Genomic DNA, 15,402 nt, shown 5'->3' on the forward strand with positions numbered 1-15,402 from the left:
TTTATTGCTGTCCCCCCCCCACCACCACTTCCCCTTATTGGTAGACCAATGTGGTCACCAGCAGGAGTGCATGACTGCTGGTGTATTCCCTTTGAGTTTCAGTCTTGGAAGGGGGTTTGCCCTGAAGGGACTTGATTGCTTGCCTTCATGGCTCTCCAGCAAACAACTTGCTTATTCTTGTAGTAGTCAATCAGGCTGCTGTTAATGTTTTTTATTTTTCCTGCTGGTCTTTCAAGAAGTATCTTCTGCTCTTTTCTTCTAGCTGTTCCAGCTGGTCTGCGTGTCTTTTCAAGAGAAAATTTCCCACCTCAGAAGATTCTGGATGGGGATCAGGATTCCACCTATGGTCTTATGCAATGCAAAGTCTTCACAGGAAGCCTCTTTCACTGGGCATGTTCTAGCCCCATTTTAGGTATTCCAATCAGTTATAGGCTGAAGATGGACTTACAAGCTTTCTATAGTGATGTTTCTGGCTATTCCTTTTTCTCCCCCTCAAGTGTCTATTTTACAATAGTAGGCAAGGGAAACCAAGATTCATAAGACAGTCAAGCATCTTAACATTATTTCCCTCTTTTACCCATTCAAACCATTCCTCAATCCCTAAGCCAGAGAACTTTTTAAATGAAATATAGCTCCTTGTAGATATTAACCTAAGTGAGTCCATATACTTCTAGGTCTTTAACATGAGTTATTCCATTTAATTTTGGAGTCCTAGTGTAGCACTGTAGTTAGAATACGCATGGACAGCTTTCTAATCACAAGGTCAGCGACAAACCCACCAGCCACTCAGAAACCCTGAACAAGATCTCTATGAGTCTGAATGGACTTGATGGCACTTCACAACAGCCGTAATTACATCTAATTATATATTTTTAATGTAACTAACATCAGCAGTTCAAACCCCCAGCTGCTGCTTGGTAACCCTGTACAGACAGGGTCGCTATGTACTGGAATCGACTTGAAAACACTTAACAACAACCACAATGGTTTAGGAACTGACTTAACAAATGAAAGAAACAATAATATATAGCAACTCCTTAAAACTAAAATGATTTTCTAATGTCTTTTCTTCAAAATTCTAACACTGGCTTTTTTTTTTTCTTTTTTTTTTTTAACTGCCCTATTAAAATATGCCAATGGTAGCCTGCATATGAATATGACATACATAAACATATTCTTATACTGTCTTCATACCTTGCTCTGGGTTAAAGAAGACAGTAACAATATTTCGAGTTTTTACAAATAAGGTTCTGGATAATTCTGCTGAGCCTATGACAGTTGTATAGCTTTACTTCAAAACATTGAAACAATGACCTAAATAGTAATCGAGCCAAATAAATAGCAAACTAGGGTAAGGTAATTCTTTACTCACAAAATAGATAAAATAAATATTACTAACTATAATACTGTGTCTTACGCTTTTGTTTGCCATAGTTTAGGTACCTGAACAATTTTATTACATTCTGGTGTAGAGTATGCACACTTTAAGACTAGGGGACAGACGTAGGAAAGAGAGATAGCACCAAGACGCTGGCTATGCCAGGAACCCAGGATTAGTGTTTAGTTTTCAAATTGCTTCTAAACATGAACCATGAGCATTTTATAAAACAGTTTCACCACAGAGACCCCATTTTAGATGCTTTACATACATACCTGTTGCTGTTGTTAAGTGCTGTCAAATTTGTTCCGACTCATAGCGACCCTGTTTAGGGTTTTTGAGGAGCAATTGGTGAGCTTGAACTGCTGACCTTGTGGTTTCAAACTGACTGTGCAGTGCAGCGCATTAACCCACAGTGTCCCCCTCCCCCAGGACTCTAGCTTACATACATATTGTACTTCTTTTATCTTCACTACAAGCCTATGAGGTCACCACAGTTACAATACTAAGGAAATGGATAGGTTACGTTGCATTGGTAAATAGGGGACCAGGGTTCAAATCCAAGTAGTTTGGCTGCAGAATCCACACATGCACTTGAGAGCTTTAGTGCTGCAGTAGCTCCTCTCATTGCTGTCCAGTCCATTCCAATCCTGAAGGACAGAACTGCCCCGTGGGGTTTCCAAGGTCTTAGGAAATCTCTTTGGAAATCTCTGCCACCTCTTTTACCCTCTGGTGATTCAAACCACAGACTTTTGGTTAGCAGTTGAGAGTTTTAACCAGGGAGTCACTCAGACTCCTTATATTGTAATTGTTGTTGTTAAGTGCCATCAAGTCAGTTCCGACTCTTAGTGACCCTGTATAGGGTTTCCAAGGAGCAGCTGGTGAGCTTGAACCACCCACCTTGAGGTTCAAACTGACCTTGCAGTCCAGAGCGTTAACCCACAGCACCACACCTAAAGTTCTCCATATCCTCTAGCCCCCACCTTCCCACACACCTTTATGGTTAGTTTTTATGTTTCATTAAAACACTAAAATAGGATGTACTTCAATATCCATTTACTAAATTGATTCACTCTGTAACAAAATCACTGATGTGGGTGATGACTCAAAATGCAAATTGGAATTTTTTCCTCATGCTATTTCTAGAAATGCATGTGAAAATGTGATTGGTATGTATCTATTGTCCTCTCTGCTCCTCTGAAATGACATGTCTTATGATGGCTGCTATTGGCCAGAATAAAATTAGCAAGAAAACTGGCCATTTGGTTTTTTAACCTAGGGACATTCAAAAGTCTTAAAACGATTTTAGTAGACAGCCAAAGGTCACCGAATTCCAACTCAGACCTTTTCAATGAGACATCAGTTTTCCAAATGAACTTAAAATTGGTGTTTGAGGGGGAAAAACACAAGTTCATTATTCAATGGATTATCAGAGGTTTCTTATGGGAAAGGATGAGGCTGTTACTATTATTGTTCCTCCGAGAACCCATGAAGAATATAAATACTGCTTATAAAATAGAGGAGACATTTTATCTATTATGGTCTGTAAGATCTAGATATGTGAAAAAATTACAATGCAATTTCAGTTTGTTGAGTCACAGACTCTTCGTTTTTGAATGCTTCTTACTCATTATAAGTAATACATAAAGATGTTAAGTAAATAGAAATGGGAATAAGGGGATCAGACATTAAAGAACATGGATGAAAAAAATATTTGTTTTCTGAACTATCCGATACTTTTGAGGGCAGATGTAAACTTTACTGTTAGGGAATAGAACTAGGGCAATAGAAATCGCTTTTGCTCTGTTAACACTTTATTTCATTCATATTTCAATTTGCTTACACAAAGAAGGCTTTTAAAAATCCTTTCAATTTAATTTTTAAATAGGTAACAGCTACATGGTTTAAAATTCAACAATATAAGATACTTATTGAAAAATCTCACCCAAATTCTTGTATCACATCTTTCATTAGTTGATTGTGTATCCTTCTAGAATTTTCACAAATAATAGCAAATAACATAGTCTTATTTCCCCCCTTTACACAGTAAAGTCAGCACATTATATTCTATAATGCACCTTTGCCTTTCTACTGAAAATGTATCTTCTGATAAGATCTCTTTATTGCAGTATAAGGGAAATCAATCACCTTACCCCATTGTACAGTTTGTTGTTGTTGTTAAGTGCCATCAAGTCAGTTCCAACCCATAGAAACCCTGTATAGGGTTTCCAAGGAGCATCTGGTGAGTTTGAACCGCCAACCTTACAGTTCAAAGCGACCTTATGGTCCAGTGCCTTATCTGCAGTGCCAAATTTCTTTTATATGTACCATTATTTTTGTCTGATACATATACGAGAAGCACTGGACCTTAAGGTCAATTTGAACCACAAAGTCAGCAGTTCAAACCCACAAGCCGTTCTTCAGAAACCTTATACAGGGTCAATATGAGTTGAAACCAACTCAATGGCATTTAACAACATAATTTCATTAGTCGGTACCCTATTAATGTGATATGAGTTTTTCTCGTCTTTCTCTCTTCTCCTTTTAAAACAAAACAACACAACAATAAAATAACCAATTTGCTTCAGTAAATAGCATTGTCCTTTTATGTGTCTAGAGATGTAAGTGTAGCATACACTCCCAGACGTTGGATTGCTGCATCAATAGAAGTATTTGCAATTTTTGGTGGTTGTTGTTCATAAGTGCCATCAAGTCGGTTCCAACTCATAGCGACCATATATAGGGTTTCTGAGGAGCAGCTGGTTAGCTTGAACCATATTGCCAAATTGCTCTCCATTGGGGTTATATGTATTTTTTATTTTATTGTTTGTCACATCCCTGGAAAGATAGAGTTTACTGATTTGGGGCTGGCTAAGGAGCTCTGGTAGTGTAGAGGTTATGAATCGGTCTGCGAACCACAAGGTCAGCAGTTCGAAATTACCAGCTGCTCCGCGGGAGAAAGAGGAGGCTTTCTGCTCCTGTAAAGATTTACAGCCTCAGAAACCCTGTACAGCGTCGCTATGGGTCAGAACCGACTCGATGGCACTTAACAACAACAATGGAGGGGGACCAGTCGCTGGAGAAGAATATCATGTTTGGTAAGTTGGAGGGTCAGAGAAAAAGAGGCAGACCCCCAATGAGATGGATTGACCAAGTGGCAGCATCGATAGACTCAAGCGTGGCAACAGTAGTGAGGTTGGCCCAGGATAGGGCAGTGTTTCGTTCTGCTGTGCATAAGGTCGCTATGGGTCGGTACCGACTTGATGGCACCTAACAACAACAACAACATGGGAAGTCCTGGTGTGGCACTGTGGGTTAATGCGCTGGACTGAAAGTTTGGTTTGAACCACAAGGTCCTGGCTCAAGTTCACCCGCTGCTCCTCAGAAACCCTATAAAGGGTAGCTATGAGTCGGTAACTGACTCAATGACACTTAACAACAGCAACAACAACATGTGGAGTCCTGGTGTGGTACTGTGAGTTAATGCACTGGACTGCAAGGTTGGTTTGAACCACAGGGTCAGCGGTTCAAGCTCATCAGCCACATCTCAGAAACCCTATGGCACTTAACAACAACGTGGTTCCAGGCTAGTGCAATCAGGTTAACGGGCCTCCCAATTAGGCATGCAAAGTATCTAGGTTCTTGAATTCTACACCTTACAGATGTGGTGATCCGTACATATCTTCTACTTCACAAACCGTCAGGTCTCTTGAACCTGTAATTTTTTATCATCAGTTAGTGAGATTTTTATCTCTGAAGCTGAAGTTACATATATGATTTATCCTTTATAGTATCTGAGCACTTGTTTCAGCTGAGTGCCCTTGAAAATGATGGATTCATAGCTCTGAAATCCTCTATTGTCCAGAAGAAGCTTTAATCAGAACTGTTCTTACCTATCAGTGAAATATTTCAGAGAAATCATTTGGTGCTTCTTGGTGAACAGGAAATGTATTGTATCTGGCCTTTTTTTTTTCTATTTTTATTTTAAACTTTATGTTGCTTATGTGCTAGATGTTAAAATGGTGGGGGGGGTTGTTGTTAATATCAGTCTATATGGAGTTGTTGTTAAGTGCTGTCCACTGGGTTCCAACTCATTGCAACTCTGTAAGGTTTCTGAGGAGGAGCTGGTGGGTTTGAACTGCTGACCTTGTGGTTCGTAGTCCACAAGGTGCTAGTCCTTACCAGGAGTCCCTACTTAGAATTAGCTATTATAAATTCCTTGGCTGAATATACTTCCGATGCTTTCAAAATAGATCTTTTAGTCTTCGTTTAGATTTCAGATATGCACATCTTTTTATTATTGATTTCTTAGATCTAGCAGATCTTGCTGGTTAGTTGAGAAGCATCAATGTGTCATTAAAATGTCGATGTGGTTTTCAAAGAACCAATGCCATCAGTTTCATAATTAAATGATATCTTGCAAAATATGCAAAATGAAATACAATGTGGAAGGCAAAAAAAAACAAACAAAAAAAAAACAACCAAAAACTGAAACTCTTCCTTGAATAAGAACAGTAAAAGTTTTATTTCATCAAAATGAGATTTTCAATCTTCCTCAAAAGAGGATATGTCAAATACCTCACAGAGAAGATTTAAAGGTAGTATAAAGTGTGATGGTTAATTTTATGTGTCAACTCGGCTAGCCCAAATCTAATGTCTAGGATAAGGCCAATATGACTTGAAGTTAGATGATACTCCTTTTAAAAAGATGGCTTCTAAAGCGTTTGTTCTACAATGTAATGCCTGATGCTTGCAACTTGCAGTAGCATGGTTATCATGACACTAATAAGTATGAAAAAATTTTAGAAATATTAAATATTGGAAAAATCTGGTTTTAAGAATGAACTGATGACAGACTGTATGCACACCACATTTTGTGAACATTAACTCAGATGTCAAAGATCCAAGACAGTAAGGCAAATTTCCAGATGGGGTGCTCCTGAGACTCTTGATGTTGTTCTTCCTGATTAAGCAGTCCTCCCAGTGTTCGAAGTCCTATTTCAGTGAGTAGCAACTGGAATCTTAAAAGCTTGAGAGCAGTTATATAAGACACAACTATTTGTCTCATCTTGTCCATGCCAAAGAAGAATGAAGAAAATAAAAGACTTTAGGAAACAATTAGCCCTGGACAGAAAATGTAGAACAAAATTTAAAAACAAGACCAGACTTACTGGTCTCATAGACTAGTAGAATCACTGAGACTATGGCCCTTAGACACTTCAAGCCTGCAACTGAACCCACCCAGGGGTCAACTTCCAGCAAAACAATTGTTGTTAGGTGCCATTGAATCAAATCTCACTCATAGAGACCTTATGCACAAGAGACAAAACACTGCCTGGTCCTGCACCATCCTCACATTCATTGTCAACCTTCGGCCCATTGCTGCTGCCACTGTGACAGTCCATCTCCTTGAGGGTCTTCCTCTTTTTCGTTCACCTCCATTTTACTACATGTGATATCCTTCTCCAAGGACTGTTGCCTCCTGGAAATACATTCAAAGTATGAGAGACGAAATCTCCCCCATACTGGCTTCTAAGGAGTATTCTAGCTGTACTTCCTCCAACACACTTTATTTGTTCTTTTGACAATCCATGGTACTTTTACTATTCTCCAACACCATATCTCAAATGCATCAATTCTTGTATGGGCTTCCTTTTTGAATGTCCAACGTTCATGGGTCAGGTGCACGTTAGTCTTCAAACTGATATCTTCGCTCTTGAACACTTTAAAGAGGTCTTGTGCAGCAGATTTGCCTAATGCAATATGTTGTGTGATTTCTTGACTGCTGCTTCCATGAGTGTTGATGGTGGATCTAAGCAAAATGAAGTCTTTGACAGCTTTGATCATTATACTATATATTGGTCCAGAGGTAAAAATTGTTTTCTTTACATTGAGTTTCAATCCATGCCAAAGGCTGTGATCTTTGTTCTTCATCAATAACTATTTTAAGTCTTTATTCTCAGCAAACAAAGTTGTGTCATCTGCATATTATAGGTAGTTAATGAGTCTTCCTCCAATCCTGATGCCACATTTTTCTTCATATAATCACTTTCTTGGATTATTTGCTCAGTATACAGATTAAATAAGTATGGTGAAACAATACAACCCTGGCACACATTTTTCTTGATTTTAAACCATTCAGTGCCCCCTTGTTCTATTGGGACAACTGCCTCTTTGTGTACAGCAAAACCAAGTGTTCCGGAATAATCATTCTCTACAGTGTAGTCCACAGCTTGTCATGATCAGTACAGTCAGAAGCATATGCAGACTCAATAAAACACAGCTAAACATCTTTCTGTTATTCTCTGCTTTCAGCCAAGATCCATCTGATGTAAGCAATGATTCTATCCCAGTCCACGTCTTCATCTGAATCTGGCTTGAACCTCTGGCACTTCTCTGCCAATGTGCTGTTGCAGCTGTTTTTAAGTTGTTGTTGCTGTTGTCAGGTGCCATTGAGTCGGAACCGACTCACAGCGACCCCATGCACAGCAGAACGAAACAATGTCCAATCCTGGGCCAACCTCACTACTGCTGCCACACTTGAGTCCATCAATGATGCCACCTGGTCAATCCATCTCGTTGGCGGTCTTCCTCTTTTTCTCCGACCCTCCATCTTACCAAGCATGATATCCTTCTCCAACAACTGTTCCCTCCTGACAATATGTCCAAAGTATGAGAGACGAAGCTTAGCCATCTTGGCCTCCAAGGAGCACTCTGGCTACACTTCTTCCAAAACAGATCTATTGGTTCTTTTGGCAGTCCGTGGCACTTTTAGTATTTTCCTTCAACACCACAACTCAAAGGCATCAATTCTTCTATGATCTTCCTTATTCATTGTACAGCTTTTGCATCCATATGAGGTTATTGAAAATACCATGGCTTGGGTCAGGCGCACCTTAGTCCTCAAGCTGACATCTTTGCTCTTCAACACTTTAAAAAGTTCCTGTGCAGCAGATTTGCCTAATGCAATACGTTGTCTGATCTCTTGACTGCTGCTTCCACAAATGTTGATAGTTGATCCAAGAAGAATGAAGTCCTTGACAACTTCAATCTTTTCTCCATTGATAAGAATGTTGTTTATTGGTCCAGTGCTGAGGATTTTTGTTTTCTTGACATTGAGATGCAATCCATACCGAAGGCTGTGCTCTTTGATCTTCATCAGTAAATGTTTCAGGTCCTCTTCACTTTCAGCAAGCAAGGTTGTATCCTCTGCGTATCGCAGGTTGTTAATGAGTCTTCTTCCAATTCTGATGCCATGTTTTTCTTCATAGAACCAGCTTCTCGTATTATTTGTTCAACATACAGGTTGAATAAGTATGATGAAAGAATACAATCGTGTCTCACACCTTTCCCAATTTTAAAACATTGAGTGTTCCCATGCTCTGTTCGAACAACTGCTTCTTGGTCCAGGTACAGATTTCTCAGAAGTACAATTAAGTGTTCTGGAATATTCATATTTCACAATGTTGTCCATAGCTTGTCATGATCCACACACTCAAAAGTTTTTGCATAGTCACTAAAGCACAGGTAAACATCTTTCTGATATTCTCTGCTTTCAGCCAAGATCCATCGGAATCAGCAATGATATCTCTCGTTCCACTAAATTAGCTTTAGTAAAATTTTACTTGCATGTGATATTGTCCAATGATTTCCTCATTCTGTTGGGTCTCCTCTCTTTGGAATCAGCACAAATATGGAGATCTTCCAATCAGTTGGCCAGGTAGCTGTCTTCCAAATATTTTGGTATAGATAGTTGAGTGCATGTCTCCAGTGTAGCCTAAGTTTGTTGAAAAATTCAATTTGTATCCCATAAAATCCCAGAGACTTGTTCTTTGCCAATGCCTTCAATACAACTTGGACTTCTTCCTTCAGTACCATTGTCTCTTGATCATATGCTACTTTTTAAAATGGTGAAACATAGACCTTTTCTCTTTGGTACAGTGACCCTGTGTACTCCTTCCATCTTCTTTTGATGCCTTCTGCATCATTCAGTATTTTGCCCAAAGAATCCTCCAGTATTTCAAGTCAAAGCTTGAATTTTTTTCCTCAGTTCTTTCTGCTTGAGAAATGCTGAACATGTTCTTCCCTTTTGTTTTTCTAACTCCAGATCCTTGCACATTTGATTATAATATTTGACTTTGTCTTCTTGAGCTGCCCTTTGAAATTTTCTGTTCAGCCCTTTCACCTCTTCATTTCTTCTTGCTTTGGCATCTCCCTGCTAGAGAGCAATCTTCAGAGTCTCTTCTGACATCCATTTTGGTTTTGTCCTTCTTCCTTACCTTCTTAATGACCTTTTGCGTTCTTCTGATACGATGTTCTTGATGTCATCCCATAACTCTTCTAGTCTTCCGTCATTTGTGTCTAATTCATTAAGTTCTAAATTCAGGTGGGATATCTTCAAGGTCATAGTTTGGTTCTCATGGCTTGTTTCAATTTTCTTCACCTTCAACCTGAACTTGCATATAAGTAATCTATGGTTTATTCCAAAGTTTGTTCTTAGCCTTGTTTTGGTTGATAATCTAGAGCTTTCCCACCATCTGTTTCTACAGATGTAGTCAATTTGATTTCTATGAATTCCATCTTGTGAAGTCCATGTGTATAATGATCTTTTACATTGTTTAAAAATGATACTTGCAGTGAAGAAGTCATTGGTCTTGCAAAATTCTATCATGCAATCTCCAGCATCATTTCTATACCAATGCCATATCTTTCAACAACTGATCCTTCCTCTTCATTTCCAACCTTTGCATTCCAATCACTGGTAATTATCAATACATCTTGATTGCATGCTTGATCAATTTCAGACTGAAGAAGTTGGTAGAATTCTTCTGTTTCATCCTCACTGGCTTTAGTGGTTGGTGCAGAAATTTGAACAATAGTGGTATTAACTGATCTTCCTTATAAGCATACGGATATTAGCCTATCACAGACAGCATTATACTTCAAAATAGATCTTGAAATGTTCTTTTTGATTATGAATGTTATCCCATTCCTCTTCGGTTTGTCATTTCTGACATAGCAAATCATGTGATTGTCAGATTCAAAATGGCTAATACTAGTCCATTTCAGCTCACTAATGCCTAGGATATCGATGTTTATGCATTCCATTTAATTTTTGATGACTTCCAAGTTTCCTAAATTCATAGTTTTCACATTCCACATTTCATATATTAATGAATGTTCGCAGCTATTTCACCTCATTTTGAATTTTGCCCCATCATCAAATAAAGGTCCCAAAAGCTTTACTCCATTCACATCATCACTGTCAACTCTTCTTGAAGGAGCCAGCTCTTCCCCAGTCTTGAGTGCCTTCCAATCTGAGGGGTTCATCTTCTGGCACTATATCTGACAATATTCTGGTGCTATTCATCATGCTTCAATACTCAATATTCTGGTGCTATCTGATAGTGCTTAACTGCTATTCATAAGGTTTTTAGTGTCTAGACATTCAAAAGTAGTTTGCCTCTCCTTCTTCTGAGCCTGTCTTAGTCTGGAAGCTCAACTGAAACCTGTTCACTGTGGATGATCCTGACAACATTCAAAATAGCAGTGATATAGCTTCCAGCATCACAGCAACACACAAGCAACCATAGTGTGACAAACTGACAGATGAGTGGTTAGCAAAACAATAGACAAGCCAATAAAGTAAATAACACAAGGGAAGAATTTACCCCTCAGTACAGTTAGCCATCTGAGACCAAAAGGGCAGCATCTGCCAAAAAGCAAAACTCAGAAGATAAGAAGGGGCAGAAAAGAAGGACAAATAAAAACAGGGAACTCATGGAGAAAGGAGAAAAAATGCTGCTATATTCAGGGGACTACAAACAATGTCATAAGATAAAATTTGTATAAATTGTTGAATGGAAAACTAATATGCTTTGTAAACTTTCACCCAAACTATGATTAAAAAGAAAGAAATGTTCTAGAAGCTGGAGATACCTTAGTGAATAGATCTGACAAAACTATCTTGGAACTTACATTCTAGTGAAGGAGACAGACAATATATAATTAATCAGTAAATAGAAAAAGGAAACATCTTTAGGAGCATAATTATATTTTCTATATCACTTCATCAATTTTAAGGATTCTTCTATTCGTCTATATTGACATTTTCAGGGAGCATGTAAGTACAGCTTTATATGCAATCACCTTGGTGAGCTGTATTTATGAGGCTGGACAGCAATCAATCAGTGGGTAAGTGATGGAAGTAACTACACTACAAAAATATCTGGAATCTCCATGGTAGATTACACAATGAAGCAAAATGATCAGTGGTAGAAGGCTTGTAAATTCATCCAGAACACCAGTTGTTATAGATTGAGTTTTCTGGGAAGCAAATATTAAAACAGAACTAGAATGCAAAGGTTTATTGGGTTGTAACATCTATGAAAGAAAAGGGAGGAAATAGGATTGGGTAGAAATAGCCTGCCAACCATGATGGCCTGACAAAATCTCTACCTATCTAATGGGCTTCTCAGGAGCAGAGATTTTCCATTAGAAAGAGAGTCCCATCTTGGAAAGAAATGGTTATGACATTTACCAATGCTTTTTCTGTCTTTGGCTTGGGGCACAGCAAGAATGGGATCTCAGCTCGAACACTCATGCAAATACTGAAGAAGCCAGCAATTGGAATGTGTCGGCTAAGCACACTCCTTGCAGCTAGAAACTCAGTCTTCCTTGAAGGTGGATCTAAAACAGTTCATCTCCATGTGTGCCACAGTAGGTGGATCTAATCCTCTAACTATAATCAGGGAACCTTGGTGGGCTTCTCTTCCTTACGGGAAAGTTAGAAGAAGGGGCTTGGAGTTGCTAAATTGGAACTGCAGTTCATTTCAAGCTACAACTGGTACCCATTGTCTCCATGCTCCGCTTTCCAGTCCCGCCATTATCCCTCACTCCCAAATATCACCTCACTGACACCTGGTGGTGTCACCCAAACCTAAGTTCCTGGGTAGTATGAGTCCCTGGTCACAATGTATGTACGCTTCTATAGCTGTGGTTGCTATACTTGCCCGTCACAGTCCCAATTGAGCGAGGGAGTACCTGAGTTCCACATATATTATCTCTTGCAACCCTAGCATGATGTCGTAGGATATCACTTGACTTCTTAATCACCAGGCCAGAGGTTCAAACCCACCAGCTGCTCCTCAGAAACCCTGTAAGGGTTGCTATGAGTCAGAAGTGACTCAATGGCATTTAACAATAACAACAACAACTCATTCTATAATAGCAACCCTATCTTCTTCTGCTGATCAAGTATTCTTAACAGTATGATGCCCCTTCCTTCCTGCTGGTCTCTGGATACAGGGAGACTAAAGCATCTAAGCAGCATCACAGCTGTAGCTGGTAATTCAGTGAGACTTGCTGGGTCTCACTTTGTAAGAGTGTACCCCTTTGGGGACCATGAATTCAAGTTCTGAACAATCCAAAGGTGTGGTATTGGGAAGCACAAAGTGCCCAGTAGTCATTGAGAGTGGGGTCATTCTTGCTTTCACTCCTTGGTTCCCAGACCCATGTATTCTTCCTCTGCCTCAGACAGAGGTCTCTGCTTCAGTGCACATGCAGTGTCCTGGAGGATAGCACTCCACTCTTGTAAGCTATTGCCTCCTGGTGATGTTTCACCTCCTCTTTCAGCAAGTCATTTCAGTGCTCTATCCAGCTAGCATTTTCTTTATCATACTATTTGTGCTTCAAACTGTTAATCGTAGTTATCTAGTGTTGATATAATGGAAATACTACAAGGGGTGACTTTAATGAACAGACATTTATTCTGTCACAGTTTAGGAGGCTGGAAGTCCAAATTCAGGGAACCAGCTCTAGGGGAAAACTTTCTCTCTATCAACTCATAGTTGAGGAGGAAGATTCTTGTCTCCTTTCAGCACCTGTGGGCCCAGTATTCTTTGAAGATCTCTTTGTGTCTTGGCTCAGCATTTCTCAAGCTAAAGAACTAAAGAAAAATGCAAGCCTTGACTTGAAATATTGAAGGAGTCTATGGACGACATGGTTGGTAAAGAAGAGGGTCAACAAAAAAGAGGAAAATCCTCAATGAGGTGGATTAACACAGTAGCTGCAACAATGAGCTGAAACAACCTACTCTTGTGAGGATGGCCCAGGCAAGACCAAACAATGTTTGCTTCTGTTATTCATAGGGTCTCTTATGAATACTGATTAGAAAGCTTGCAGCAACAACACTGCCTCAACTGGAGTCAAGGGAACAGTTTTGTGAGGGTTCACTAGTCTTCGTTACTATGATAGATCTTACTCCATAGGCTAAGGACCCAGTATGCCAAGTGTGTCCATTTTAATTACATATTTGGGATTGGGACAATGGCATCCATATGGGTCTGTAGACACTGATTTTGGCCAGGACTGCTTTTGCTACTTTATTCTGATAAGTTCTCCTCTAACAGGGCTTTGGGTATCAATATTAACTTAGACCCTTTGTCCAACAATCCTCAAAATGTTGTCTTGTTGCTCTTAGGTGTTGTCTAGTTGATTTCGCCTCATAGCAATCCGACGTACAACAGAACAAAACACTGTCTGTCCTGCACCAGCCTCACAGTTGTTGATATGTCTGAGCCCATTGCTGTTCCACTGTGTCAGTCCATCTTGTTGAGGGTATTCTTCTTTTCATTTGACCCTCCACTTTACCATGCATGATATACTTATTCAGGGACTGGTCCTTTCTGACATGTCCAAAGTATGAGAGACAAAATCTCGACTTCATTACTTCCAAGGAGCAATCCAGTTGTACTTCTTCAAAATATCTAGGTACTCCTTTTTCCTAGTCTACAGTCATTTGAATAAATGCTCATATATCTTTTTAGGGAAGGCAATATAGAATCATTACCCTTTATGCCTGCCATGATGTTGTTGGGGACTTCCCTTTGGGGACCTTGCTCCTTTTTCAGTCTACAGTTTCCAGATTTGACAAATGTTTCAGATCCAGAAATTAAGTAAGGGATCATAATTATTGGCACAACTGCCTCCAGCATCTTCCTCAACCATTCTTGCTCTCTTTATTATATATTTAAGCAATACCCTTGTCGGATACCCTGCTACTTTGCTCCTAAGGGTGCCATGCTCTTTAACCATCTCCATAACTCTTTATAGGCTGCAGCTGCCATTCTGATCTTGCTGGTCATTATGCAAATTATGGTCACCACCTTCTTTCTGGCAGTAGAGTACTGCCACCTGTCCTGCATTGCTTCAGGGGCCCCATCATGCTCACTGTTATCAGGGAGTCCAGTTGTGCAACATCTCTCCTGCCATCAGTCCTAACATACAGAAGAGAGCCACCACTGAACTCTCGTTCCTTCTGGCCTCTGTGGATGGTGTCTCCTCTGGGCTTTCTGTGGAACAACATCCTTTGGTGCCTCTTCTTGACTCACAGAATGTATCAAGTCTTCCATGTTTACTTCCTATATTTGAATCCCATATTCTGCTTCTTGTCATGGTAATTCAGACATTTCAACCTCACTCAGTAGGGTCAGTACTTTTCTGTTGCAGACCGTGTAAGACTAGTCAGAGGTTCGAGGCCCTCTAGGGCTGAGTGTAACAAATGAGGCCACTGGCAGTTAATGGAAAATTGCTTTCATCTTAATATTCAGGTATATATATTAAATTAATACACTTGGAGCCTTTGACAATCCACCGATAAATGTGATATTTTCCTAAAGCCAAGACTGAAGGTTGCAAGGTTAAACCTTTCTCCAAAGGATTAACTAAAGGTTGCAAGGTTAAACCTTTCTCCTAAGGATTAACTAAAAGTATTTTAGCTACTTCTCGGTTCTTTGTTCTATAGACAAAGAACCCATCTCCCTAATCCCTTTTCCAGGTGCAGCCCATTCACCTGGGCGTCTCCTGCAGAACTCTCAACTTCCCCCAACTGACCTCAGGGGCTATAGATATGTTAATTGGGCCTGAGAATCCAAGTTGCTGGCCTGGGATTCGAACCAGTGAAGTACAATGTAAAGTTACCTGATTGTCTGGAAAATTACTGATGTTAGCTGTATCCTGTTTTA

Source organism: Chrysochloris asiatica, unplaced genomic scaffold (genome assembly GCF_000296735.1).
Source record: "Chrysochloris asiatica unplaced genomic scaffold, ChrAsi1.0 scaffold00008, whole genome shotgun sequence".
Taxonomy (NCBI): Eukaryota; Metazoa; Chordata; class Mammalia; order Afrosoricida; family Chrysochloridae; genus Chrysochloris; species Chrysochloris asiatica.